Here is a 26,442-nt window from a genome sequence, read left to right on the forward strand (position 1 = left end):
GCTTGAACTCTTCCCCTCTTCAAGAGGCTGAGTATAAGGGAGAACTGAAAACGATTGGCAATGCCGTTTTCTTTCACCACCCCTACACACGGTGACTTCCAGTTCTCCACCACGCCATCCCTCCCTCACTCAGCTGATCCCGTCGGATCGGAGGCCCGTGCTTGCGCGGGAAAACTTTTTTTGAAAAAGGAGGGGGCGCGATGCGACGGTGGGGGCGGGGCTCAGCCTGGCGTTGGCGTCCTCCAATGCGGGAGTGTGTTTTTTGTTTTGTTTTTAAAAAAAAAAACTCCATTTATGCTGGCTGCAAAATTGTCGGAGAGACATAAGAGCAAAGAAAAGCATGAAAGATGTTTTGGTGATACAGGCATTTCCTATTTGACACATTTAGACCCCTTTCACGCTGGAGCGCTTTGCAGGTGCTACAGCGCTAAAAATAGCGCCTGCAAAGAGCCCTGAAACAGCCGCTGCTGTGTCTCCAATGTGAAAGCCCGAGGGCTTTCACACTGGGGCGGTGTGCTTGCAGGGCGGTCAAAAAAGTCCTGCAAGCCGCATCTTTGGAGCGCTGGAAGAGCGGTGTATTTACAGCTCCTAAAGCGCCCCTTTCCATTGAAAACAATGGGGCAGCGCTGCAAACCCTAAAACGACAGTAAAGTACTGCTAAATATAGCGCCGCCTCACCGCCAATGCCTGCGACGCTCCAGTCTGAAAGTAGTCTTACTATTTGCATCAGGCTAAGAATTACTAGCAGCAGCTGTGGCTGGACTATTGCTCAAGCAGTGGATGCGATTTCTTCTGGTAGTACCTCTGTTTTGTGCATCGGGCTATGGTCAGAAGGGGGGTTGAAACACCCCCAAAAAGAGCTAAAAGGGTCTTCCTCAAGCTCTGGAAAGCCTACTCATCTCTACAAATGGCATCCTCCCCTGGGAGGGGGTGGATGGTCAGAGTGAGCCTCAGGGCCATGAAATGTCTGCAACTGTTTTTAACACTGCAGCCCCTGTTTATTTTATGATATTTAAAAAAAAAAAAAAAGTTAAGCAACTTTAATTGCATCCCAGTGTGGGTCAAAATGTGACAGGTTCTCTTCTATTACCCAGGACCCTCAAACTGAGGAACTAAGGGCAGGAGAAGACGAATTCCCTCGGGACCGTGGTGAGGCTGATGACTCCTCTTCTGAGGTGTCAAATGCGGGGGAATCAGCTGTTCCAATCTTAAGATTGATGGTACAATTTCTTGCTGAATGATCGCTCCACATTTATGTACCCTTAAATGAGTTAAGGATACATAAGTGCATGTGCATGGCTTTTCCTGTCCATTCACTCCTGGAAAAGCTTTATTTGTATCTGAGAGGATCACCCAGATAAGCATTTTTTTTTCCCTCCTAAAATGTTTTCACACTTTATCCTATGGTGGAGGAAATTCACCAAGTAGGGTATACCAGCAATTAATGCTGCTATATCCTCTGTGAATAAGTTTGACTTGTCCGGCAGACAATGCTCAAATGCTTAGGGATCCAACGGATAAAAAGGTTGAATTCCTATTGGAAAAAAAAAAAACATTTTTTTTTCTCTGGCAGATTGAGTGTCTCAGCCTGCGGTGACAGTAATTGCTTAATCATTGAGAGACCGGTTTAAACGGGTGTTTAAATTGGTGTAAGGTTATCCTGCTCAGCAGGCCCAGGAGGCAGCTTTATGTTTAGTATAATAGTTGCTATGAGAGATTCTATCCTTCAGGCCTTGCGCCCTTCGCTAAGCGCCTTGTAAGAAGCTCCTGGCAAATCTTCCTTTTTGCGGTGAAACCGCTATTTGAGGATGTTTTTGATAATACATCCAAAGAAATTCTAGTGGAAAGCACCCCTTTTGCCGTTTAAGAAAAGTAGTAAATGTATTTTTGTTTTAAAACTCCTTCTCCTGTGCCAGAGGCATCAGCCTCCAGGCAGTCACAGCGGCTTCCACCGTCAGGTTCAATCAAATAGGGGGAATTCTTCTGCAGTTCTCAAGGATCTGGCAGGAAGAGTGTCGAGAGGAATGGGGGACTTCCTCAATAGCTCCAGGGTACAAACTGGAGTTTTAAGAGTTCCCGTCTCCTTGTTTTCTCAGATCAAATGTTTCTAAAGATCCAGAGAAAAAAGTGATCATGGGGGTCCCCATGTAAGAACAGAGGTTGGGGTTTGATTCAAACCTCTTTTTTTCACAGTGCCAAATCTGAATGGACATTCTGGATCTCAAAAATCTAAATTCAATTCCTGAATATAACCACTCTTTTTTCGTATGGAGTCAATCCAAGGAGGAGAACTTCTGACATCAATTGACATCAAAGATGCATACTTCCATATGTCTATTTCCTCGCTCACTAGTAATAGCTACTTTTCAAAGTGGAAAATCTTAATTTTCAGTGTGTAGCTCTGCTTTCCGGTCCAGCTACTGAACCTTGAGTGTTTACAAAGGTTCTGGCCCCTCTTCTAGCCAGATTAAGGGCCCAAGGTATAACGATTATGGTTTACACAGTCGATCTGTTCTTGATAGACCAGTCGGTAGCCCGCTTAGACCAAAGTATGGTTACCACATTCAACTACCTGGAATATCTAGGTTGGATTCTCAACCTAGGAGAAATCATCTTTAAAACCATTAAGAAGGCTAAAATGCTTAGGTCCAATCATAGGTACACCCAGAAAAGGGTGTTCTTACCCCAGTCAAAGATCAGCGCCATAAAGGAACTGATTTAGGTGGTCGAAGCAAGATGTATTTCTTCTATTCAACTTTGCATGAGGTTGTTGGGAAAGATGGTTGCTTCGTTCGAGGCCGTTCCTTATGCTCAGTTTCATTCGAGACTGCTGCAAAACAGTATCCTATCGGCTTGGAACAAAGGGTTTAAGCTCTACATTCCCAATGTGTCTGACTCCAACGCCTACAGCCACATCACCCTGACAGCGTCCGATCTCGTTTGATCTTGGAGGCCAAGCAGGGTCAGGCCTGGTTAGTATCTGGATGAGAGACCACCTGGAAATACCAGGTGCTGTAGGCTGGGTGCGCCGGAGCCTCCGTTTATGGTTAATATCCAAAAAATCTACTAAGGGGAAAATCCTTCCTTCAGTTACCTGGGAAGTGGTAACAAAATATGCCAACCAGCCAGTCCTGGAAGAGGCAACTGTCTAAGTGAAGTGGCCCAGATCAGAAATGGCCTTGCCCATTAACATTTTAGAAATTCAGGCAGAGCTCTTGGTCCTGAGGGCCTGAACGTTCAGTTTACACTATTGTCCTGCCAGGATTCAATCCGACACTGCCACAGCAATGGCCTATATTAATCACCAAGGGGGCACAAGAAGTTGTGCGGCCCAGAGAAAGGTGAATCAATTCCTATCTTGGGCAGAAAACAATGTACTTTGCCTATCTGCAGTCTTCATTCTAGGAATAGAAAAGTGGCAGACGGACTACTTGAGTCGCCAGCAGTTGTTCCCGGGAGAATGGTTCCTTCACCCTGATATCTTCCTGTCAATATGTCAAAAATTGGGGATCCCAGACATAGATCTGTGTGTTTCCAGGTTCAACAAAGAAATAGACAACTTTGTGTCAAGAACAAAGGTTCCGCTAGCAAGCGGAACAGATGCCTTGCTATGCCCATGGAATCGTTTCTTACTAATTTATGCATTCCCTCCTATTCTGCCTGCGTCCACGACTTTTTCGCAGGATCAAGCAGGAAGGGAAGTTGTTGATTCTTGTGGCCCCCAGCGGGGCCCAGGAAATCTTGGTATGCAGAGATCGTAAAGATGGCAGTAGGGGACCCATGGACCCTACCATCACGGCCAGCCCTTCTCTTGCAAGGTCCGGTGTTCCATTCTACTTTACAAACGCTAAATTTAATGATCTGGCTATGGAGACCCACACTCTGAAGAAGCGTGGGCTGTCAGGTTCAGTAGTTTCTACCTTGGTTAATTCAAGGGAGTCGACCTCCAAAATGATATATTATGGAGTCTGGGAAACCTATGTCTCCTGGTGTGAAACCAGGAGTTGCACCCCATTAAATAGGTCAAAGGTAGTATCCTTAACTTTATGTAGATGGGGTAAGAAGTAAGGCTGGCCTTGAGTGCTTTCTAAGGACAGGTCACGGTATTATTATATACGACCACTTGCTTCGCATTCTTTGGTTCGCAACTTTATTCAGGGGCTAACACGGCTTAATCTCTGGTTGGGTAACCCCTGAACCCTTGGGACTTGAATTTAGTTTTGTCGGCATTACAAAACAGCCTTTTTTTTGGGCCGATACGACATATTCCCTTGGTCCTTTTTTGACAAGGAAACTTTTTTTTTTCTGATAACCATATCTGCTGCAAGAAGGGTATCAGGATTGGCTGCTCTTTCTTGTAAAGAGCCATATTTTTATTATTCAATGATAAGGTGGTAGTGCGTCCTCATCCTAACCTTTTACCGGAGGCAATAATCAGGTTTTTATCTAAACCAGGATATTGTTCTACCTTCATTTTTCCAGAACCCTGTTCTGTGGAAGAAAAATCACTACATACTCTTGATGTGGTGAGAGCAGTCAAAGTCTACTTGAGGCGACTGCTCAGATTTGGAAAACGGATGTTTTGTTCGTGTTGCCTGAAGGTCCTAAAAGAGGACGGGCAGCATCGAAATCTATTTCTAAATGGATTCCACAAGTAATCGTTCAAGCTTATGGTTTAAAGAGGTAGTTCTACTCTCTCAAATCAAAGCACACGCCTCTAGGGCTGTTGATGCTTCCTGGGCAGTGCATCACCAAGCCTCCATGACTCAATTCTGCAAGGCTGCAACTTGGTCTTCAATCCATACATTTACCAGATTCTATCTGGTGGATGTCGCCTTTGGGCGCAGTGTACTGCGGGCAGAAGTATAAATCCTCTGATCTCATGGTGCCCTACTTTGGTTGTGTCCCCCTCCCTTCAGTTGGCATTGCTCTGGGACATCCCACATAGTAATTACTATGGCTTTGTGTCCCGTGATGTACGATTAAAGAAAATAGGATTTTTATAACAGCTTGCCTGTAAAAATGTTTTCATTTGAAGTACATCACAGGACACAGAGGTAGCTCTTTCTAGTATACATGTGTACTGCTTTGCTACAAAACTGATATACTCCCAGTAGTGGGAGGGGTTATATAGGGAGGCAACTTCCTGTTTAGGGTGTGCCAGTGTCCAGCACCTGAAGGTGGACATAGTAATTACTATGGCTCTGTGTCCCGTGATGTACTTCAAAAGAAAAGGATTTTACAGGTAAGTCGTTATAAAATCCTATTTTTAGTTTGTAGCCCTTCCCTTCTGGCTGGCCACAGCCTGGCTCCCGTGTTGGCCTTTCTCAGGTCTGTAGGATTCACATCCTGGGCTACCTGGACAACCTTCTCACGGGGAGGGGGTAGCCTTTTGTCTTGCAGAACAAGCAAAAGATGATCAGCATCCTGGAGTTCAGAGCATATTACTTGTCCCTTCTACACTGGACACTCTTGCTTTACGGGCTTCCGGTCAGAGTACAGTATTATGTTTGCAAGACAGTGGCCTAAATAGACCACCGGGGTCGCATGTCTCAAAAGGAGGAAGATCTCATTCTGACCTGGCAGAGATCAATATTCTTCCAACCATTTCTATTGTATACTTCCTAGGATTGGAAAAATGGTAGGCAGACTTCCTGAGGCAGCACTGGGGGAATGGTCACTGCATCCAGGTGTTGGGGAGATCTATCATCAGTGGGGGACTCTGGACGTGATTCTTCTGGCATCCAGATTTATGGCCCAAGACATCGAATCCCTTCCAAATGATCTATGCCGCCTCCTACAGCTGCTACCTCTTCTGCTTCATAGGATTTTGATAACTCTAAATTGGCCAAGAAGGTCTTGGTTTTCAAAGGTGGTTCACTTGCTGGCGGAACCTTTTTTGGCCTCCTCCAGACCAACCAGATCATTGTCTCAAGGTCCCATCGTTCTCTTTGCTACGTGGTCACTGGTTTTCATGGCGGGGCTGTTGAAGCTTACAGTGGGGACGGAAAGTATTCAGACCCCCCTTAAATTTTTGACTCTGTTACATTGCAGCCATTTGCTAAAATCATTTAAGTTCATTTTTTCCCTCAATGAACACAGCACCCCATATTGACAGAAAAACACAGAATTGTTGACATTTTTGCAAATTTCTTAAAGAAAAACTGAAATATCACATGGTCCTAAGCATTCAGACCCTTTGCTCAGTATTTAGTAGGAGCACCCTTTTGATCTAATACAGCCATGAGACTTTTTGGGAAAGATGCGACAAGTTTTTCACACCTGGATTTGGGGATTCTCTGCCATTCCTCCTTGCAGATCCTCTCCAGTTCTGTCAGGTTGGATGGTAAACGTTGGTGGACAGCCGTTTTTAGGTCTCTCCAGAGATGCTCAATTGGGTTTAAGTCAGGGCTCTGGCTGGGCCATTCAGGAACAGTCACGGAGTTGTTGTGAAGCCACTCCTTCGTTATTTTAGCTGTGTGCTTAGGGTCATTGTCTTGTTGGAAGGTAAACCCTCGGCCCAGTCTGAGGTCCCGAGAACTCTGGAGAAGGTTTTCGTCCAGGATATCCCTGTACTTGGCCGCATTCATCTTTCCCTCGATTGCAACCAGTCGTCCTGCCCCTGCAGCTGAAAAACACCCCCACAGCATGATGCTGCCACCACCATGCTTCACTATTGGGACTGTATTGCACAGGTGATGAGCAGTGCCTGGTTTTCGCCACACATACCGCTTAGAATTAAGGCCAAAAAGTTTTATCTTGGTCTCATCAGACCAAAGAATCTTATTTCTCACCATCTTGGAGTCTTTCAGGTGTTTTTTTTTTTTTTTTTTTTAGCAAACTCCATGTGGGCTTTCATGTGTCTTGCACTGAGGAGAGGCTTCCGTCGGGCCACTCTGCCATAAAGCCCTGACTGGTGGAGGGCTGCAGTGATGGTTGACTTTCTCCCATCTCCCGACTGCATCACTGGAGCTTAGCCACAGTGATGTTTGGGTTCTTCTTTACCTCTCTCACCAAGGCTCTTCTTCCCCGATAACTCAGTTTGGCCGGACGGCCAGCTCTAGGAAGGGTTCTGGTCGTCCCAAACATCTTCCATTTAAGGATTATGGAGGCCACTGTGCTCTTAGGAACCTTAAGTGCAGCAGAATTTTTTTGTAACCTTGGCCAGATCTGTGCCTTGCCACAATTCTGTCTCTGAGCTCTTCAGGCAGTTCTTTTGACCTCATGATTCTCATTTGCTCTGACATGCACTGTGAGCTGTAAAGTCTTATATAGACAGGTGTGTGGCTTTCCTAATCAAGTCCAATCAGTAAAATCAAACGCAGCTTGACTCAAATGAAGGTGTAGAACCATCTCAGGGATGATCAGAAGAAATGGACAGCACCTGAGTTAAATATGAGTGTCACAGCAAAGGGTCTGAATACTTAGGACCATGTGATATTTCAGTTTTTCTTTTTTAATAAATCTGCAAAAAATGTCAACAATTCTGTGTTTTATTGTCAATATGGGGTGCTGTGTGTACATTAATGGGGAGAAAAAATGAACTTAAATTATTTTAGCAAATGGCTGCAATATAACAGAGTGAAAAATGTAAGGGGGTCTGAATACTTTCCGTCCCCACTGTATATTTATTTAAAGCAAAGGCCCTACAGATTAAAATGGTGGGTGTTTCAATTTTTTTTTCAACAGTATTTGTGCAGCAATTTTTCAAATGCATTTTTTTTTTTTTTAAAGAAAAAACACACTTTTTTCCATTTTAATGCACTAAAACACACTATATTGCCCAGATGTTTGAAATTAAAAAGCTCTTAGGCCGAGTACATGGATACCAAACACTACATGCTTTAAAATTGCGCACAAACATGCAGAGGCGACAAACTACATACATTTTTAAAAGCCTTTAAAAGCCTTTACAGGTTACCACTTTAGATTTACAGAGGAGGTCTACTGCTAAAATTACTGCCCTTGATTTGACCTTCGTGGTGATACCTCACATGCATGGTGCAATTACTGTTTACATTGACGCCAGACCGACGCTTGCGTTCGCCTTTGCGTGAGAGCAGAGGGGGACAGGGGTGCTTTTTTTTTTTTTTTTTTTTTTGCTTTTTTTATCTTATTTTTAAACCGTTCCTTTAATTTTTTTTTTTTTTTTTTTTTTAATCATTTTTATTGCTACCTCAGGGAATGTAAATATCCCGTATGATAGCAATAGGTAGTGACAGGTACTCCTTTTTTTTTTTTTTTTTTTTTTTTTTAAATTGGGGTCTCTCCTCTGCCCTCAAAGCATCTGACCACACCAAGATCGCTGTGATAAAATAATTTCCCAATGGTGCTGTTTACATCCGGTGAAATCGAAGTCATGAAATGCTTGTAGCTTCTGGTTTCTTAGGCCATAGAGATGATTGGAGCCATTCTGGTCTCTGATCAGCTCTATTGTCAGCTGGTCGAATCAGCGGCTGCATTCTCGGGTTCCCTGTTGGGACAGGAGAGCCAGAGAAAAACATGGAAGATGGTGGGGGGGGAGGGGGGGGGACACATTCCCTCCCACTGCTTGTAAAAGCAGTCTAGAGGCAATTAACTGCTAGGATTGCTTTTACATGCAAGCCAACCGCTGGCTGAAACCTGCAGGCATCATTCTGGTATAACCTCTCAAAGTCCAGCAACATACCAGTATGTTGCTGGTCCTTGTTGGGCATATATTGTAATCTTTTTTTTTCATGCAGCCTGTGGGCTGCATGAAAAAAAGAGATTGATTGGTGGGCATTAGAATACCTCCCTTCATCCACCCACTTCTAATGATGGGCATACATGCACCATTTATATATGCCGAAGCATGGGGGCATCCACCCCAAAAGTTAGGTGCAAATCACTCCTCCACCCCTGCTGCCCCCATGCTTCGGCATATATGCTCTTTTTTTAACTGTGGTGGTGAAATCACCCTCTACAGCGCTGGAGTCACGGTTTATGTATCGTGGGAGCAAACACTGTTGCTGTCAAGATAAATAAATCCGCGCTGCAACTGAATGGCGTACCTGCTAAGCAATTGATGGTTAACAATAAAACAAAGTAACATTACATTATAACAGTAAGACATACCATTAGGGCTGCAACGAACGATTATTTTCATAATCGATTAGTTGGCCGATTTATTGTTTCGATTAATCGGTTAATAAGCTTAAAAAAAAAAGTGTGGTGTATAATTTAGTTAATATGTAAAATTTTAAAAAAAGGCAATTTATTCTTAAATATTTCTATGCAATGGTAAATTTAACTATATGGTTAGGGAGGAAAATATCTAATCCACTCTGAGAATAACAGACAGAAGAGATATACTATTAGAGGAGATGTACTGTATATACTATTAGAGGAGAGATATACTGTATATGCTATTGGAGGATATATACTATTAAAAGGTGACTCTGGTAAATATCATCAGAATCAGAGATCACATTTTTTTTATTTAAAAAACATTGTCTTCCTTAAAAATAAAAAATGGCATTTTAAGAACGTTCGTTCAATTTTCTAATCGTTAGTGGGGTCAAATCAACGTTCATTTTCAACCATGGTGACCATTTGGAAATAATAGAAAACTTCTTGGTCAAAGGAATTTTCAGACGGTGTATGTGGTTTTCCTTCATTTTAAAAACAGAATGTTAAAAACAAGTGAAAATTTCAAACATTCTTTCATTCAGCGAATGTACAAAGATTTTCCGTCTGAATATTCTTGTCTGAAAATTGATCCGTGTGGCCAGCATAAGGCTCGGTACACACCTATGCAGTTTGCTTTTGATCTATTTCTGCAGTGCTTTTTGCTGTGCGTTTTGATTTTTGCACACGTAACTTTCCAAATACGCAGCGGCTAAAAAAAAAGCATAGATGTGAATGCGTCCTATAGGAAACCATGTAAATGAACTGTAGTGCAACCAAGTCTAAGACGTTTAGTAACATAATGGGGTTAAAAAAAACTAAAATTGGCCCTTTATAGTACAAAAAAAGCAGATAATCACTACTGTAAGGAGTTCATTTTTTTACTGTAGAATTGTGAAAGTAATATTTACAGTAGTGATTATTTGCTCTTTTTGTACTATAAAGGGCTCATTTTAGTTTTTCTTATGTTACTGACCGATTAATCGATTATGAAAATAGTAATCGATTAGATGTCGATTAATCGATTAGTTGTTTCAGCCCTACATACCATACCTGCAAAGCAAATACAAAAAAAAATCATAAAAAAATAAAACATTTTTTAACGCAACCTGTGCCTAAAATATATATATGCCGAATCATGGGGGGCATCCACCTGCAAAAGGTAGGAGCAAATTGCTCCTCCGCCCCTGCTTGCCCCCATGCTTCGGCATATATGCTCTTTTTTTTAATTTTAAACTGTGGTGGTGAAATCGCCTCCGACAGCGCTGGAGTCAGGGCTTTATGTATCGTGGGAGCAAACGCTGTTGCTGTCAAGATAAATAAATCCGCGCTGCAGCTGAATGGCGTACCTGAGAACAAAAAAAGGTTAACAATAAAACAGTAAAGTATAAAAAAAAATTACATACCTGAAAAGCAAACATGATAAAACATAACAATAAAACATTGCAGAATAGAATACAGTAAAAAAGAGCAGAGCAATAGAGAGGAGAGAGAGAGAACAGGAAAACGACAGCTATTTTTGTTTTATTTTATATTGTTTTTGTGTTTTTTTTATTTTTTACTTAGTCTGTGCAATGCTGTACCCTACGCTAAAACTCAACTAGTGTATGGTAGCGCTCAAAACACCAATTCAAAGATCAGGATTGTCCGGACAGGAGGGACAATAATAGCGGGTGTCACGCCTATATCCGCGCTTTCTACAGACAACATTTTCTTTGGAGGGCTCGTTGGGTAGGGGTACTTGGGAGGACATAAGGAAAATGCCTCTCATGCAGCCGGCTTACTGCATTTGGTTGGGGAAGGTGAGGTGGAGCACCGTCTGGAAACAGAAGGGCTCTGACGATCTCTTCCTGGAATTTAAGAAAGGATCCAGTCTGTCCTGAAGCTCTGTATTGCACATGAGCGTTCAGCCAAGCCAGTTGAAATAAGTATACAGACACTTTTTTATACCAGCGTCTGGCCTTACGGGCAACTAGGTACGGCGCCAACAACTGGTTGTTGAGGTCCACCTCTCCCATATTTTGGTTATATATTCGTGGACACAGAGGGGTTTCTCCACAACACCAGTCACCGTAGTAATTTGGACAGTCGTGTCTGCATGAAGGGAGGTAAGAACGAAAACATTCTTATTATCCCTCCACTTCATAGCGAGCAAATTATTGCACTGCAAGTAGGCTCTCTCCCCCAGCCTAAGAAGGGAATCTACAAGCCGCTGGGGAAAGCCCCGGCGATTAGGTCGCATGGTGCCACATGCTCCAATCTGTTGATCAAAAAGGTGACTAAAAAGTGGCACACGTGTAATAATTGTCCATGTACAAGTGGTACCCCTTTCCAAATAAAGGTGACACCCAGTCCCACACAATCTTGCCAGCGCTTCTTATGTAGTCAGAGCAGTTTGTCGGCTCTATGTGACTATCTCTTCCCTCGTAAACCATAAAACTACATGTATAGCATGTGGCCCTGTCACAGAGCTTATACATCTTGACCCTGTATCTGGCACGCTTGCTGGGAAGGTACTGTTTGAATGACCAGCGGCCAGAAAACTTAATTAGGGACTCCTCAACGCAGACAACTTGATGGGGAGTAAACAAGTCTGCAAAACGGTTGAAGTGGTTTACAAGGGGCCGAATTTTGTAGAGCCGATCGTATTCAGGGTCTCCACGAGGACGACAGAGTTCATTGTTGTTGAAGTGCATGAACCGCAAAAGATACTAAACAACTAATGGAAGTGGGTGTTAGCGGTACTGGCACTAACTTGACGCTGCCTGGGGTGACGCAGACCCTATCTGACCCTAAAACTTAACTTATATCACCCGCCGGGCGATCAGGGGGTTAAACCTTTATTAGGTAATTAACGGCGGGTGCCCTGACACTTAAAAAAAAAAAAAAAAACTAACCAGCGTCACCCGTAACAGTTATATGGTGATCACTGGTGAAAGGGTTAACTAGGGGGTAATCAGGGGGTTAAAACCTTTATTCGTTAGTATATGGGGGTACCTGAGGCTATAAAAAGCTGACGGCGAACCTAAATACTTACCTGCCTAACTAGCGTCACCTGTGACACTAATACAGCGATCAGAAAAACGATCGCTTAGTGACACTGGCGACGGGGGGGTGATCAAGGGGTTAAACCTTTATTAGGGGGGTACCCTAGACCTAAAGAGGCCTACCACTAACTGCCCTACCACTTATAACAGCCACAAATGACACCAATGCAATAATCAGAAAAAAAAACTGCTATTGGTGTCACAATGACGGGGATGCAGGGGGGTGATCGGGGGGTGAAAAGTGTGCCTGCGTGTTCTACTGTTAGTATAGTGTTTGGTGCAAACTTACTTGATGTCTTGTCTTTCCTCGGAAGTTGGAACGAAAAGGCTTCACGAGGAGCGATGACATCACTTCCTCCGCTTCTGTTTACAGTTCAGAAGCCGAGGAAGCCTGTCATTCGCCAGGAGCGATCGTGAATCAGTGTCCTCCCCCTCAGCTCGGATCGCTCCTGGAGCTAATCCGACCGCCGCAGGCACCGGGGGGGGGGGGGGGGGGGGCAGGCAGGGACGTACAGGTAAGCCCTTATGCCTGCCCGTGCCAATGTGCCGACGTACATTGGCGGACGGCAACTGGTTAATGTCACTGAAAGCGCAACTAGTAATTTTAGGTGTATAAAGGTGGCCATACACTATACAATCTGATTGTACAATCTCCTTTAGATTTACCAAATGTATATAATAGAAGGAAACACATCTAGCCAATCAGGCAGGCCCTTGCACTACATAATTGATGGCAGATCTAAAGGAGATTATACAATCAGATTATATAGTGTATGGCCACCTTTATACACCTATAATTACTAGTTGCACTTTCAGTGCCATTAATTAACACACCAAACACAGAAGCAAACACACACTTTGGCATGTAAAAAAACGAATGGCAAATGCTGCAAAACGCACAGTAAAAAACACGCAACCCACAAAACGCAAACATGTCCCATGTGCGAGTTCCCGCTATGCAGATTGTATATTGTGTATTTAGTGAAAAGGGTGATCACTGATTGCATTTCATTTAAAAAACATGCACCTGGGAGTGGGAGGGTAGATGATGCAGGGTGTGTGCTAATGAGGTCAGCTGGTCAACTCCTTCCTGTGTCATGACCTACAGTTTGTAAGGACGCAAGACAGAAGCAATAGATGCGTTTGGATTCCTGGATAGAGGACAGTAAGGTATGTGTCTGTAGATTTTTTGGAAAGCTTTGATAATTTTGCAAAAAAAGGACATGAATGCTATATTTGTGCATAGGGGAGCTGAAATTTGAGGGGAAAAAAGTGAACTTAGCCTTTAAATTGGCTAAATGTATTTCTAGTGCATAAAAACAAAAAGGGTTCTCCTAGTTAATTTTCTATAGAAAGTATCTCTGGCCACATGGTAGAAAAGACTGTCCTGCAAGTATGCTGAAGAGCTGACCGCTTGCTCTTGATGTGCAGTAGCAGTGGTCTTTTTACATACAACCAACATGCTCCTGCTGAGTCACAGGTAGAGCTTTCCATTTGATGAAATCTAGATTTAAATGGTCTTAAAGTGAAAATTGAAAAAATCTGCTGACAGGCAGGGTTTTTTTTTTTTTTTAAACCGAGATCTTAGAGGTCTCTTTTGTCATAAATGGTCCCCCTGCCTGTCAGCGCGTAATGCAATGTGAGCTGCACATGTGCAGCTCAGACCACATTTACGAGCCGAGACTGTGAGCCATGGTGATGAGACTCCATGTGCATGTGTGGGAGTGACGTCACCTCGGCTATTCAAGCGGCCGAAGATGCGAAACCCAGAAGGCAGACCAGGCAATTTATAATAAAAAACAAATTCCAACTTATTTTTTCTTTGTACGAACAGTCAGAATCAGCTGTCAAAAGCACTATACTAACGAACAGCTAATCAACCGTTTATTCGTCTTACAGGAATTTTCTTTCGATTTTCTTATCCTGTGTACTGGCCATTAGACTCTGAAGAAATTAAGGGCAGACAGGCTTTTCTACTGATAATGTGGCTGCTTTCTAAGGAAAATATAATCTAAGATTTGGAACATATTTTGTAATGTATTTAGCTGTTTTTAGTTTAACCACTTCAGCCCCGGAAGGATTTACCCCCTTCCTGACCAGAGCACTTTTTACAATTTGGCACTGCATTGCTTTAACTGCTAATTGCGCGGTCATGCAATGCTGTACCCAAACTAGGGTACATTTTCTGGAATTTAAACAGCTTTTAGTTTGACTGCCTATGTCATTTATTGAGGTGCTAAAATGGCAGGGCAGTACAAACCCCCCCCCAAATGACCCCATTTTGGAAAGTAGACACCCCAAGGAAATTGCTGAGAGGCATGTTGAGCCCATTGAATATTAATTTTTTTTGTCCCAAGTGATTGAATAATGACAAAAAAAAAAAAAATTACAAAAAGTTGTCACTAAATGATATATTGCTCAAACATGCAATGGGCATATGTGGAATTACACCCCAAAATACATTCTGCTGCTTCTCCTGAGTACGGGGATACCACATGTGTGAGCCTAGCCGCGTACGGGGCCCCGAAACCAAGCACCGCCTTCAGGATTTCTAAGGGCGTAAATTTTTGATTTCACTCCTCACTACCTATCACAGTTTTGAAGGCCATAAAATGCTAAGATGGCACAAAACCCCCCAAATGACCCCATTTTGCAAAGTAGACACCCCAAGCTATTTGCTGAGAGGCATGTTGAGTCCATGGAATATTTTATATTTTTACACAAGTTGCGGGAAAGTGACCAATTTTTTTTTTTGCACAAAGCTGTCACTAAATGATATATTGCTCATGGGCATATGGGAATTGCACCCCAAAATACATTCTGCTGATTCTCCTGTGTACGGGGATACCACATGTGTGGGACTTTTTGGGAGCCTAGCCGCGCACGGGGCCCCGAAAACAAAGCACCGCCTTCAGGATTTCTAAGGGCTAGTCTCACACATGTGGTATCCCTGTACTCAGGAGAAGCAACAGAATGTATTTGGGGTGTAATTTCACATATTCCCATGGCATGTTTGAGCAATATATCATTTAGTGACAACTTTGTGCAAAAAAAAAAAAGAAAAATTTGTCTTTTTCCTGCAACTTGTGTCACAATATAAAATATTCCATGGACTCTACATGCCTCTCAGCAAACAACTTGGGGTGTCTACTTTCCAAAATGGGGTCATTTGGGGGGGTTTTGAACTGTCCTGGCATTTTATGCACAACATTTAGAAGCTTATGTCACACATCACCCACTCTTCTAAACACTTGAAGACAAAGCCCTTTCTGACACTTTGTTTACATGAAAAAATTTTTTTTTTTTTGCAAGAAAATTACTTTGAACCCCCAAACATTATATATTTTTTTAAAGCAAATGCCCTACAGATTAAAATGGTGGGTGTTTAATTTTCTTTTTTTTCACACAGTATTTGCGCAGAGATTTTTCAAACTTTTTTTTTTTGGGAAAAAACACTTTTTTAAAATTTTAATGCACTAAAACACACTATATTGCCCAAATGTTTGATGAAATAAAATTGCGCACAAACGTGCAGTGGCGACAAACTAAATACATTTTTAAAAGCCTTTACAGGTTACCACTTTAGATTTACAGAGGAGGTCTACTGCTAAAATTACTGCCCTCGATCTGACCTTCGCGGTGATACCTCACATGCATGGTGCAATTGCTGTTTACATTTGACGCCAGACCGACGCTTGCGTTCGCCTTTGCGCGAGAGCAGGGGGGGGACAGGCAGGGGTGCTTCTTATTTTTTTTTGCTTTTTTATCTTATTTTTAAACTGTTCCTTTCATTTTTATTTTTTTTTAATCATTTTTATTGTTATCTCAGGGAATGTAAATATCCCCTATGATAGCAATAGGTAGTGACAGGTACTCTTTTTTGAAAAAACTGGGGTCTATTAGACCCTAGATCTCTCCTCTGCCCTCAAAGCATCTGACCACACCAAGATCGGTGTGATAAAATGCTTTCCCAATTTCCCAATGGCGCTGTTTACATCCGGCGAAATCTAAGTCATGAAATGCTCGTAGCTTCCGGTTTCTTAGACCATAGAGATGTTTGGAGCCACTCTGGTCTCTGATCACCTATATGGTCAGCTGGCTGAATCACCGGCTGCATTCTCAGGTTCCCTGTTGGGACAGGAGAGCCAGAGAAAAACATGGAAGACGGTTGGGGGGGGGGGGGGGATTCCCTCCCACTGCTTGCAAAAGCAGTCTAGAGGCTAATTAGCCGCTAGGATTGCTTTTACATGAAAGCCAACCACTGGCTGAAAAGAATGATACCAAGATGATACCTAAACCTGCAGGCATCATTCTGGTATAACCACTCAAAGTCCAGCAACATATCAGTACGTTGCTGGTCCTTGTTGGGCATATATTGTAAACTTTTTTTTTTTTTCATGCAGCTTGTGAGCTGAACGAAAAAAGCATTGATCGGTGGGTATGCCCACCATTAGAATACCTCCCTTCATCCACCCACTTCTAAAGATGGGCATACATGCACCGTATATATATGCCGAAGCATGGGTGCATCCTCCTGCAAAAGTTAGGAGCAAATCGCTCCTCTGCTGCCCCCATGCTTCAGCATATATGCTGAAGTATGTAACTGTGGTGGTGAAGTCACCTCCGACAGCGCTGGAGTCACGGCTTTATGTATCGTGGGAGCAAACGCTGTTGCTGTCAAGATAAATAAATCCGCGCTGCAACTGAATGGCGTACCTGCTAAGCAAATGATGGTTAACAATAAAACAAAGTAACATTACAGTATACCAGTAAGACTTTACCATACCTGCAAAGCAAATACAAAAAAAAATAGTAAAAAATGAAACATTTAACGCAACCTGTGCCTAAAATATATATATGCCGAAGCATGGGGGCATCCTCCCACAAAAGGCAGGAGCAAATCGCTCCTCCACCCACTGCTGCCCCCACGCTTCGGCATATATGCTGAAGTATGTAACTGTGGTGGTGAAATCACCTCCGACAGCGCTGGATTCACGGCTTTATGTATCGTGGGAGCAAACGCTGTTGCTGTCAAGATAAATAAATCCGCTCTGCAGCTGAATGGCGTACCTGAAAACAAAAAAATGGTTACCAACAAAACACAGTAAACAGTAAAGTATAAAAAAATTGCATATCTGAAAAGCAAACATGGTAAAACATAATAACAATAAAACATTGCAGAATAGAATACAGTAAAAAAGAGCAGAACAATAGAGAGAGGGGAGAGAGAGAACAATAAAACGACAACTATTTTTGTTTTTTTTTTATTTTATATATTTTTTTTTTTTTTTTAACTTTTTTTTAGTAACTTTAACTTTTGTAACTGGTACCAGGTTTGGATCTCTCAAAATGCGATGGCATCTTGGGAGACCCTGTGAAAGTGTGTCCTAGTCTGTGCAATGCTGTACCCTACGCTAATACTCAACTAGTGTATGGTAGCGTTCAAAACATTCACCACTGCATAGACCAGGATTGTCAGGACAGGAGGGGCAATAATACCGGTGTCACGCCTATATCCGCGCTTGCTGCAGACACTACACCTTCTTTGGGGGGCTCGTTGGGTAAGGGTACTCGAGAGGACATAAGGAAAATGCCTCTCATGCAGCCGGCTTACTGCATTTGGTTGGGGAAGGTGAGGTGGAGCACCGTCTGGAAACAGAAGGGCTCTGACGATCGGACTGGAAGGATCCAGTCTGTCCTGAAGCTCTGTATAGCACATGAGCGTTCAGCAAAGCCAATTGAAATAAATAAAGACACTTTTTTGTACCAGCGTCTGGCCTTACGGGCAACTAGGTACGGCGCCAACAACTGGTCGTTGAGGTCCACCCCTCCCATATTTTGGTTATATTCGTGGACACGGGTTTCTCCACAACACCAGTCGCCGTAGTAATTTGGACCGTCGTGTCTGCATGAAGGGAGGTAAGAACGAAAACATTCTTATTATCCCTCCACTTCATAGCGAGCAAATTATTGCACTGCAAGTAGGCTCTCTCCCCCAGCCTAAGAAGGGAATCTACAAGCCGCTGGGGAAAGCCCCGGCGATTAGGTCGCATGGTGCCACATGCTCCAATCTGTTGATCAAAAAGGTGACTAAAAAGTGGCACGCTCGTATAATAATTGTCCACATACAAGTGGTACCCCTTTCCGAATAAGGGTGACACCAAGTCCCACACTATCTTGCCAGCGCTTCCTATGTAGTCAGGGCAGTTTCAGTTGCAGCTCTACGTGACTATCTTTGCCCTCGTAAACCATAAATCTACATGTATAGCCTGTGGCCCTGTCACAGAGCTTATACATCTTGACCCCATATCTGGCACGCTTGCTGGGAAGGTACTGTTTGAATGACAAGCGGCCAGAAAATTTAATCAGGGACTCATCAACGCAGACAACTTGATGGGGAGTAAACAAGTCTGCAAAACGTTGGTTGAAGTGGTTTACGAGGGGCCCGAATTTTGTAGAGCCGATCGTATCCAGGGTCTCCACAAGGACGACAGAGTTCATTGTCATTGAAGTGCACGAACCGCAAAATCTGCTCGTATTGTGCCCTGGCTATGGAAGCAGAGAACACGGGCATATGGTAAATTGGGTCAGTGGACCAATATGACCGCAACTCACTCTTTTTATTTATGCCCATGTTGAGGGAAAGGCCCAGAAAGATCTTAAATTCGGATACCGTAATTGGTCTCCAATCTCTGGCAAGGGAGGACTGGGAATTAGCGGCGATATGTTGACCAGCGTATAAATTGCTCTGGTCCACAATAGATCTATAGAGATCTTCGGTGAAAAACAGCGAATAAAAATCCAGTGGCGTAAAATCAACTGTTTCCACCTGAATTCCGGGTTGGCCAGTGAATGGGGGTAGTACAGGTGCTGCATAAGTGGTGGGTTCCCAATTCGGATTGGCGAATGCAGCAGGAAGGGCACTATGGGCACGACGGGCCTGTGTTCGTCTTCTTCGTGGCAGCGGGACACTACTAGTGCTTGCCACCTCGCTAGCTTAAACTGCACTTATGGGACTCGCCACGTCACCAAGTGTTACTGCAGTGCTGGATGTACGACCAGGGTGTACTAGGCCGCTGGTGCTTGCCAGTTCACCAGAAGGAATAGCGGCGCTAGTACTGCTCTGCTCCATACGAGGGACCCGCGGTTCTTGCACTTCAAGGACAGAAGAAGATTGGGGTCCTGGTACGCCTGACCTTAGCAGGGACCACAACTCCGTCGTCAGAGCTATCTGTCATGAAGCCGCTGTCCTCTACAGGATCGTATTCTGAGCCTGAATCTGACAGATGAGTGACTTCCTCTTCACCATCTGTCATGCTCAGGAACGTGTAGGCCTCTTCACTAGTGTACCTTCGATTTGCCATTTTGGGCTCTTAATTTAGGGGTACACTAGTGAGACTCGCAGGCAAAAAAGCTCCTGACTGTTAGCGACTGATTCAAAACGCTACCAAAAAACTGTTAGCGATCGCAGGGATCAGGCCTGACTCTGCGAACGCTGCAGTTATGTGTGCTTAGTGTTTTGTAAGTGTCAGTGATCGATCGATTCTGCACTTGGGTGGGCTGGGCCGAGGGGCAAAACGCAGGTGCTTAGGTATCTGGGCTGATCCCGCTAACACTGTGTTTATGGGAACCTTAAACTGCTGGGGATGCTAGTATAGATCGGATCAGATATTGATCCGTTCAGATACTATAGCACTAAGGGAGATGTATGCTGCGTGCGTGGGTGTTAGCAGTACTGGCGCTAACCTGACGCTGCCTGGGGCGACGCAGACCTTATCTGACCCTAAAAACGTAACTTATATCACCGCCGGGCAATTAGGGGGTTAAACCTTTATAAGGTAATAAACGGCGGGTTTCCTAAAACTATAATAATCTATAAAAAACAAACTAACCAGCGTCACCCGTAACACTTATACGGTGATCGCTGGTGAAAGGGTTAACTAGGGGGCAATCAGGGGGTTAAAACCTTTATTAGGTAGTATATGGGGGTCCATGTCGCTATAAAACGCTGACGGCGAACCTATATACTTACCTCCCTAACTAGCGTCACCGGTGACACTAATACAGCGATCAGAAAAACGATTGCTTAGTGACACTGGCGACGGGGGGTGATCAAGGGGTTAACCTTTATTAGGGGGGGTTAGGGGGGTACCCTGGACCTAAAGGGGGGTACCCCAGACCTAAAGGGGGCTAACCCTAACACTTATAACTGACACAAACTGACACCAATGCTAAAAAAAACTGCTATTGGTGTCAGTGTGACAGGGGGGTGACTGGGGGGTGAAAAGTGTGCCTGGCGTGTTCTACTGAAAGTGTAGTGTTGGTGCACTTGATGTCTTCTCTCCTCGGCGCCGGAACAAAAAAGACCGGCTCGAGGAGAGATTACATCACTTCCTCTGCCTCTGTTTACATTAGAGGCAGAGGAAGATCCTCATTGGCTGGGAGCGATCGCAAGGGGGGGGCCATGAATGGATGGCCTCCCCCTCACGTCTGATCGCTGCCAGACACAAGCCGACCTCGGGCACCGGGGTGGTCCGATAGAACCCCCCGCCCGCGGGAGGCAGATCACGTACAGGTACGTGATTCTGCCTGCCCGTGCCATTCTGCCAACGTACATCGCCATGAGGCGGTCGGCAAGTGGTTAAGAAAAAGCGTTTTTGTTTTTTTTTGTTGGCTATGTCCATTTTTCTTCTGTTCCTTACTATTGATTGGTGAGGCCTTAATGTTTAGGGACTAATGGCAAAAAGGGTGCAAAAGGGGGTGACCTAGAGCTTTGAAGTTGAGGTTTAAGTATTTGAATGTTCAATGTAGGGCTGAAACAACTAATCGATTAATCGATTATGAAATGACAGAGCCTTGGGGTACCCCAACAGAGAGAGGCAGAGGAGATGGAGTGGTAAGTGACACTGAAAGTGCGCACTGATAGGTAGGAGGAGAACCAGGATAAAGCAGAATCACAGAGGCCAAGGGAGTGTAGTTTGCTGAGGAGGAGCAGGTGGTCAACTGTGTCGAAGGCAGCAGAGGTCTAAGAGTGTGAGTATGGAGTAATGGCCATTGGTTTTAGCAGTTAGGGCAGTTTCAGTAGAATGTTGTGGACGGAAGCCGGACTGTAGGGGGTCGAGAAGGTTGTCTGTAAGGTAGCGACTTTCGGTCATGGACAAGGTCTTCGATGAGCTTGGAGGCAAATGGGAGCAGGGAGATGGGTCATTCAAACAGGTGGGATCTAGTGAACATTTTTGTATGGGGGTAACCAGTACATGTTTGAGCAGGAATGGAAAGGTGCCGGAGGAGAGGGAGAGGTTGAAGATGTGGGTTAGGGAGTTTAGGATAGAGTGGGAAGGTGGTCGCAGTAACTGTGAGGGGACAGGGTCCAGGGGATAGATGGTGAGGTGGGCCATGGTGAGGAGTTTATCAACTTCATCGGTGGTAACTGGGCAGAAGGGTGAGAGTATTCAGTGTGGTGTTGGACTTGATGGGTTTGGTAGGGGAGGAAGTTGAATGCTGGATATCTCCTTGCGAATGGTGTCGATCTTTCTTTTGAAATGGTTGGCAATCTGTTGAGCAAGTTGGTGGATGGGGGCAGTGGGGGGGTGAAGTAAGGAATTAAGGGTAGAAAAGAAGTGACGAGGTTTGGATGAGAGGGTTTTGATGAGAGTTTTGTAGTAGGTTTGTTTAGCAGTGTGGAGGCAGGAGTTGTATTTGAGAAGGGCTGATTTGTAGAGGGTAAAGTCTTACAGGTACTTTGATTTACGCCATGCTCAAGAGCACGGATGCGTCTCTTGAGACTTCTGGTGTTGTCTGTTTGCCGGGGTTGTGGCAGATGGGGCCTGGTTCTGCATGTAGACAGAGGAGCAAGTACGTCTAGGGAGGATGACAGCGTGTTGTTGTAGATGGAAGTGCTTGGGTCTGGGCAGGATAGGTCAGGGGTGAGATTTTGTCGTAAAGGCCACCAGTAGCAGAATGAAGAAGGGAAGGGTTGATGTTGCGAAGGTTTCTGCAGGTAGTGGTTTGTGGGTTGGCAGCATGGGAGGTAGGGGACGAGGAGAGTGTGAAATGGATAAGGTTGTGATCAGAGAGAGGAAAGGGGGTGTTAGAGTGGTTGCATGGAGTGCAGCGATGGGAGAATACGAGGTCGAGAGTATTGCTGTTGGAGTGAGTGGTGGTTTGTGTCCATTGCGGTTAAAAGAGGAGGTTAGGTTGAGCATTTGAGAAGTGGTTGCAGTATTTTTTTGTTTAATAAATTTTTATTAAAGAAAAAAGTAGAGCAAAGATGTACATATATCACAAATTAGATACATTCTTGGAAATAAGACATCAAACGTTTTAGTGCTCACGGAATACAACGGTTATGTATAAATCAAGAATCCAACAGATGTCTCTAGAGAGAGACACATTGCAAATGTGATAGCTAAATAAACTGAGGATTTTTCCTATGTAAACACTTGAATTTACAATACAATTAAGAAAACTTTGCTTTGGTTGAAAGAGATTAAGAAAAGAGAGAACAGCAAAGAAGGGATTGGGAAAAGTGGATGATGGGGGGGGGGGGGGGGGATGAGAAAAAGAGAAGTAAGGAAAGCAGGAGAAAAAATGGTGGGAGGGGGTTGCCGGCATGCATGTCAATACATGGAAAAAGGTTGAATTTTGAGGTTTGAATGACCAGGCTTGATTGAAAGACCTAAGAGGTTTGCATTATAAGGTCCTTATAGGAGGAGGTGGCCTGAAATTTTATCCAGGAAGCCCACGTTAGAGAATGTTTCGTGGAAGTACCTCTAATATTGTGGGTAATACTCTCCATAAGGTGAACTTCATCAACCATATGTAGCCATACTTTTATAGAAGGAGTTGTTGGTTGGCCCCATAAGGAAGGGATTAAAGCTTTGGCAGTGTTCAAAAGATGAGGAATGAGTGAGCGCCTGTATAAACTTATGGGAGTTTTCGCAGCATGGAAAAGGATAGTCCATGGGTCATTGGGTATATCGACATCTGAAATCTGTAAGATCAGATCACGAATAGCATCCCAAAAAGGTTGAATGAGTGGGCATGAGTAGCTTTGTTCCCACAGTTCCTCCAACACAACGGGACTGGCGGGGAACATTTGGTGTAATCTAGCTGGGGTGTAATGCCACCTGGTGAGCAATTTATAGTTGACCTCTGACATTTTTGAGGCCATTGAGGAGGTATGGACTAATCGTAGGACCTTATCTTTTTGGTTGTCAGTGAGGGGGGAGTTCAGGTCTGTTTCCCATTTAGTTAAGAAAGGTGGAAAGTCAGGATTTTGAAGAGCAATAAGGGCTTTATAAAATAGAGAGATACCATGCTGAGGGGGGTCTTCTGGCTGAAATATTTCTTCTATAACATTTAAATTGCGTACATCCCTAAGTGGTTTAGGGAGGGAACTTAAGAAGTGTTGTAGTTGGTGGTATCTCCATTTATCTAAAAAAGTGGCAGGTTTAGGAGCAAGGATTAATTGTAATGGTTTAAGTGTGTTGTCACTAAGAACATGATGTAACAGGAGAGGTTCTTCTGATCCCCATGATTTAAAATCGGGGTCCAGTAAACTCGGTAGGAAATATTTATGGTTGAGGCGAGGCAATAGAGGAGAGTCGTAATTCCAAGAGAATTTTTTATGTAGGGTATCCCATATATCTAAAGAGGATATTGTAAGAACTGAGGTATTTCGAGCAAAATTCCTACAAGAGCGGGGTATCCAGGGTGCAATTGAAAGATCTATTCCACTTAAAAAATATTCAAGTTGTACCCATAGTTTTGATTTGAATGCATATTTCCAATCAGCCAATCTGGACAGAATAACCGCCTGATAATATGCCTTAAAATTAGGAAGCGCCAAACCTCTTGAGCATTTGGAGTGAAACAATAGCCCTCTAGACGTTCTGGGATGACTGTTCTTCCAAATAAATCGGGAAACCATGGTTTGTAAAATAGTAAAGAATCCCACTGGTACACCCAATGGGAGCATTTGAAAGATAAATTAGGATGCGGGGTAATATATTCATTTTAATGATATTTACTCTCCCCAACCATGTGTGTGATAAGTTGGACCATTTTCGTAAGTCATCTCTAATCCGATTTAGCAAGGGGATATAGTTGTGTCGAAAAAGAGACTGGAGATTAGAAGTAAGATGGATACCTAGGTATTTCATGCATGTCCGTTCCCATTTAAAGGGAAAAAGGGGTTTGAGGGAAAGTACCTCAGACTTGGGGATATTTATGTTTAAAATTTCGGATTTGGATAAGTTTATTTTGAAGTTAGAAATTGAGTGAAAGGCAGAAAATGCAGACATTAAGTTGGGAAGTGAAGTGCGTTGTTGAATAAAAAATAAAACGTCATTGGCATAAGCTGCATATTTATGGGATCTTTTGCCTATTTGTATGCCTTTGATATTGACGTTATTCCTAATTGTAGCTGGGAAGGGTTCTAAGGTAATAGCAAAGAGGAGAGGGGATAAGGGACAACCCTGCCTGGTTATGTAAGACAAAAGGATCACTCAACGTTCCATTAATTCTTCTTTGTGCTGTGGGATTAGAGTAAAGGGATGAAATACGATGAAACATCTTAGGTCCCAATCCAAAGTGTCGTAAGGTCATCTTAAAATAGTCCCAGTCCACCCTATCAAAAGCCTTTTCCGCGTCAGTGGAAAGGAGTAGGGTGGGCTGGGCACATCTCTGAACATATTGGATTAGGGAAATTGCTCAAAGGGAGTTGTCTTTTGCTTCTCTATTTGGTATAAAACCTGATTGATCAGCTGAGATCCAGCTGGGTAGTAGGGGGAGCAAGCGATTTGCCATTACTTTGGCAAATAATTTAATGTCAACGTTTATTAATGATATTGGCCTAAAACTGTTACATAGGCTAGGGTCCTTATCAGGTTTAGGAATAACAGGGATATGAGTGGAGAGGGATTCTGGGCGTAAGCCTGAAGAGTGAGAGACAGAGTTTGCATAAGCGGCGAGGCGGTAAAATGTCACTGAATGTTTTATAATATAAAATAGTGAACCTATCCAGACCAGGGGCTTTACCAGACGGGGAAGACTTCAGTGCGGCCTGGAATTCTTCAACCGAGAAATCTTCCTCTATTTCTTTGAGGACAGATAGGGGCAATTTAGGTAGGTTGGCTTCTTTCAAGTAGGAGAGCATACGGTTTCTTCTCTCTTTTTGAGCTAGAGAGGTGAAGTCATTTTTTAACATTAAATAGGTCTGCATAATACTCTCTAAAGGCCTTAGCAATATCTGGAGTTGCATGTACAAGTTCTCCTGTTGAAAGTTTGATTTTGGGAATAAATGACTGCAACTGTTTAGTTTTTAATGATCTAGCTAGTAATTTACTGGGTTTGTTCCCCCACTCATAAAATTTCTGTGATAGGCGCTGGAATTTTCTCTTAGTGTCTAAATTGAGAAGGGATTTTAATTCCTCTCGTTTAAGTGTGAGGGCTTGGAGGTGCTCAATAGATGCAGAGAGAGTTTGTGCTGTTTGTCGAGAACCGCTATTTGTTGTAGAACCTGATTAATTTGTTGACCATGTTCCCTTTTTCTCCAAGCTCAATAAAACGTAGCCTTATGAGCTTCCCAAACAATGGAAGGAGAGGTATCAGAGGGCTTGTTTTCCTTAAAGTACTGTGATAAATGAGACGCTAACAAGGAAACCTCAGCTTCATTAGTAAAAAGGGAGTCATTAAGTTTAAGTTTAATTGTTAGTACGCCGTGGTAAGGAAGACATGGTCAACGTCATTGACACAGGTGCGTGGTCTGAAACAGATGCGGTACCTATGTGGGTAGATTGTAGGAGGGGGAGATGAAAATGATCTAGGAACATATTGTCTATTCTGGAATAGGATTGGTGTGTTGTGGAAAAAATGTGAATAGTCCTTCTCCTTGGGATGGGGGAGTCGCCAAACATCCATTAATTGAAGGTCCAGAAGCCTTTTTTGACAAATTTCAGTCTTTTAATAGAAATATTGGAGCGGCCTTGGGACGTATCCAATGTTGGGTCTAATGGCATGTTTATGTCTCCCGCAAGAAGAGTAAGACCCTTGGCGAAGTGTGACAATTTCGTTAGTATTTGTGAGAAAAAGGCAGGTTGATTTTGATTTGGACAATATACATTTGCCAGAGTACATTGAGTGTTACCTATGAAGCCCCTGAGGAAAAGAAAGCGACCATGGTCATCCGCTAACATAGCAGATAACCTAAAGGATACATTTCTGCAAAATCCAATGGCTACACCCT

General features: G+C 43.5%; 1 protein-coding gene and 1 pseudogene across 1 annotated transcript in view; both read left to right on the forward strand.

Annotated features, from left to right (window-relative positions):
• The window catches only part of XPO4 (exportin 4), a 231,381-nt gene that overhangs the window by 103,568 nt on the left and 101,371 nt on the right, over positions 1-26,442 (forward strand). The window lies entirely within an intron of this gene.
• On the forward strand, positions 2,903-3,021 carry LOC141130905 (5S ribosomal RNA; annotated as a pseudogene).

Source organism: Aquarana catesbeiana, linkage group LG02 (genome assembly GCF_042186555.1).
Source record: "Aquarana catesbeiana isolate 2022-GZ linkage group LG02, ASM4218655v1, whole genome shotgun sequence".
NCBI classification, from domain to species: domain Eukaryota; kingdom Metazoa; phylum Chordata; class Amphibia; order Anura; family Ranidae; genus Aquarana; species Aquarana catesbeiana.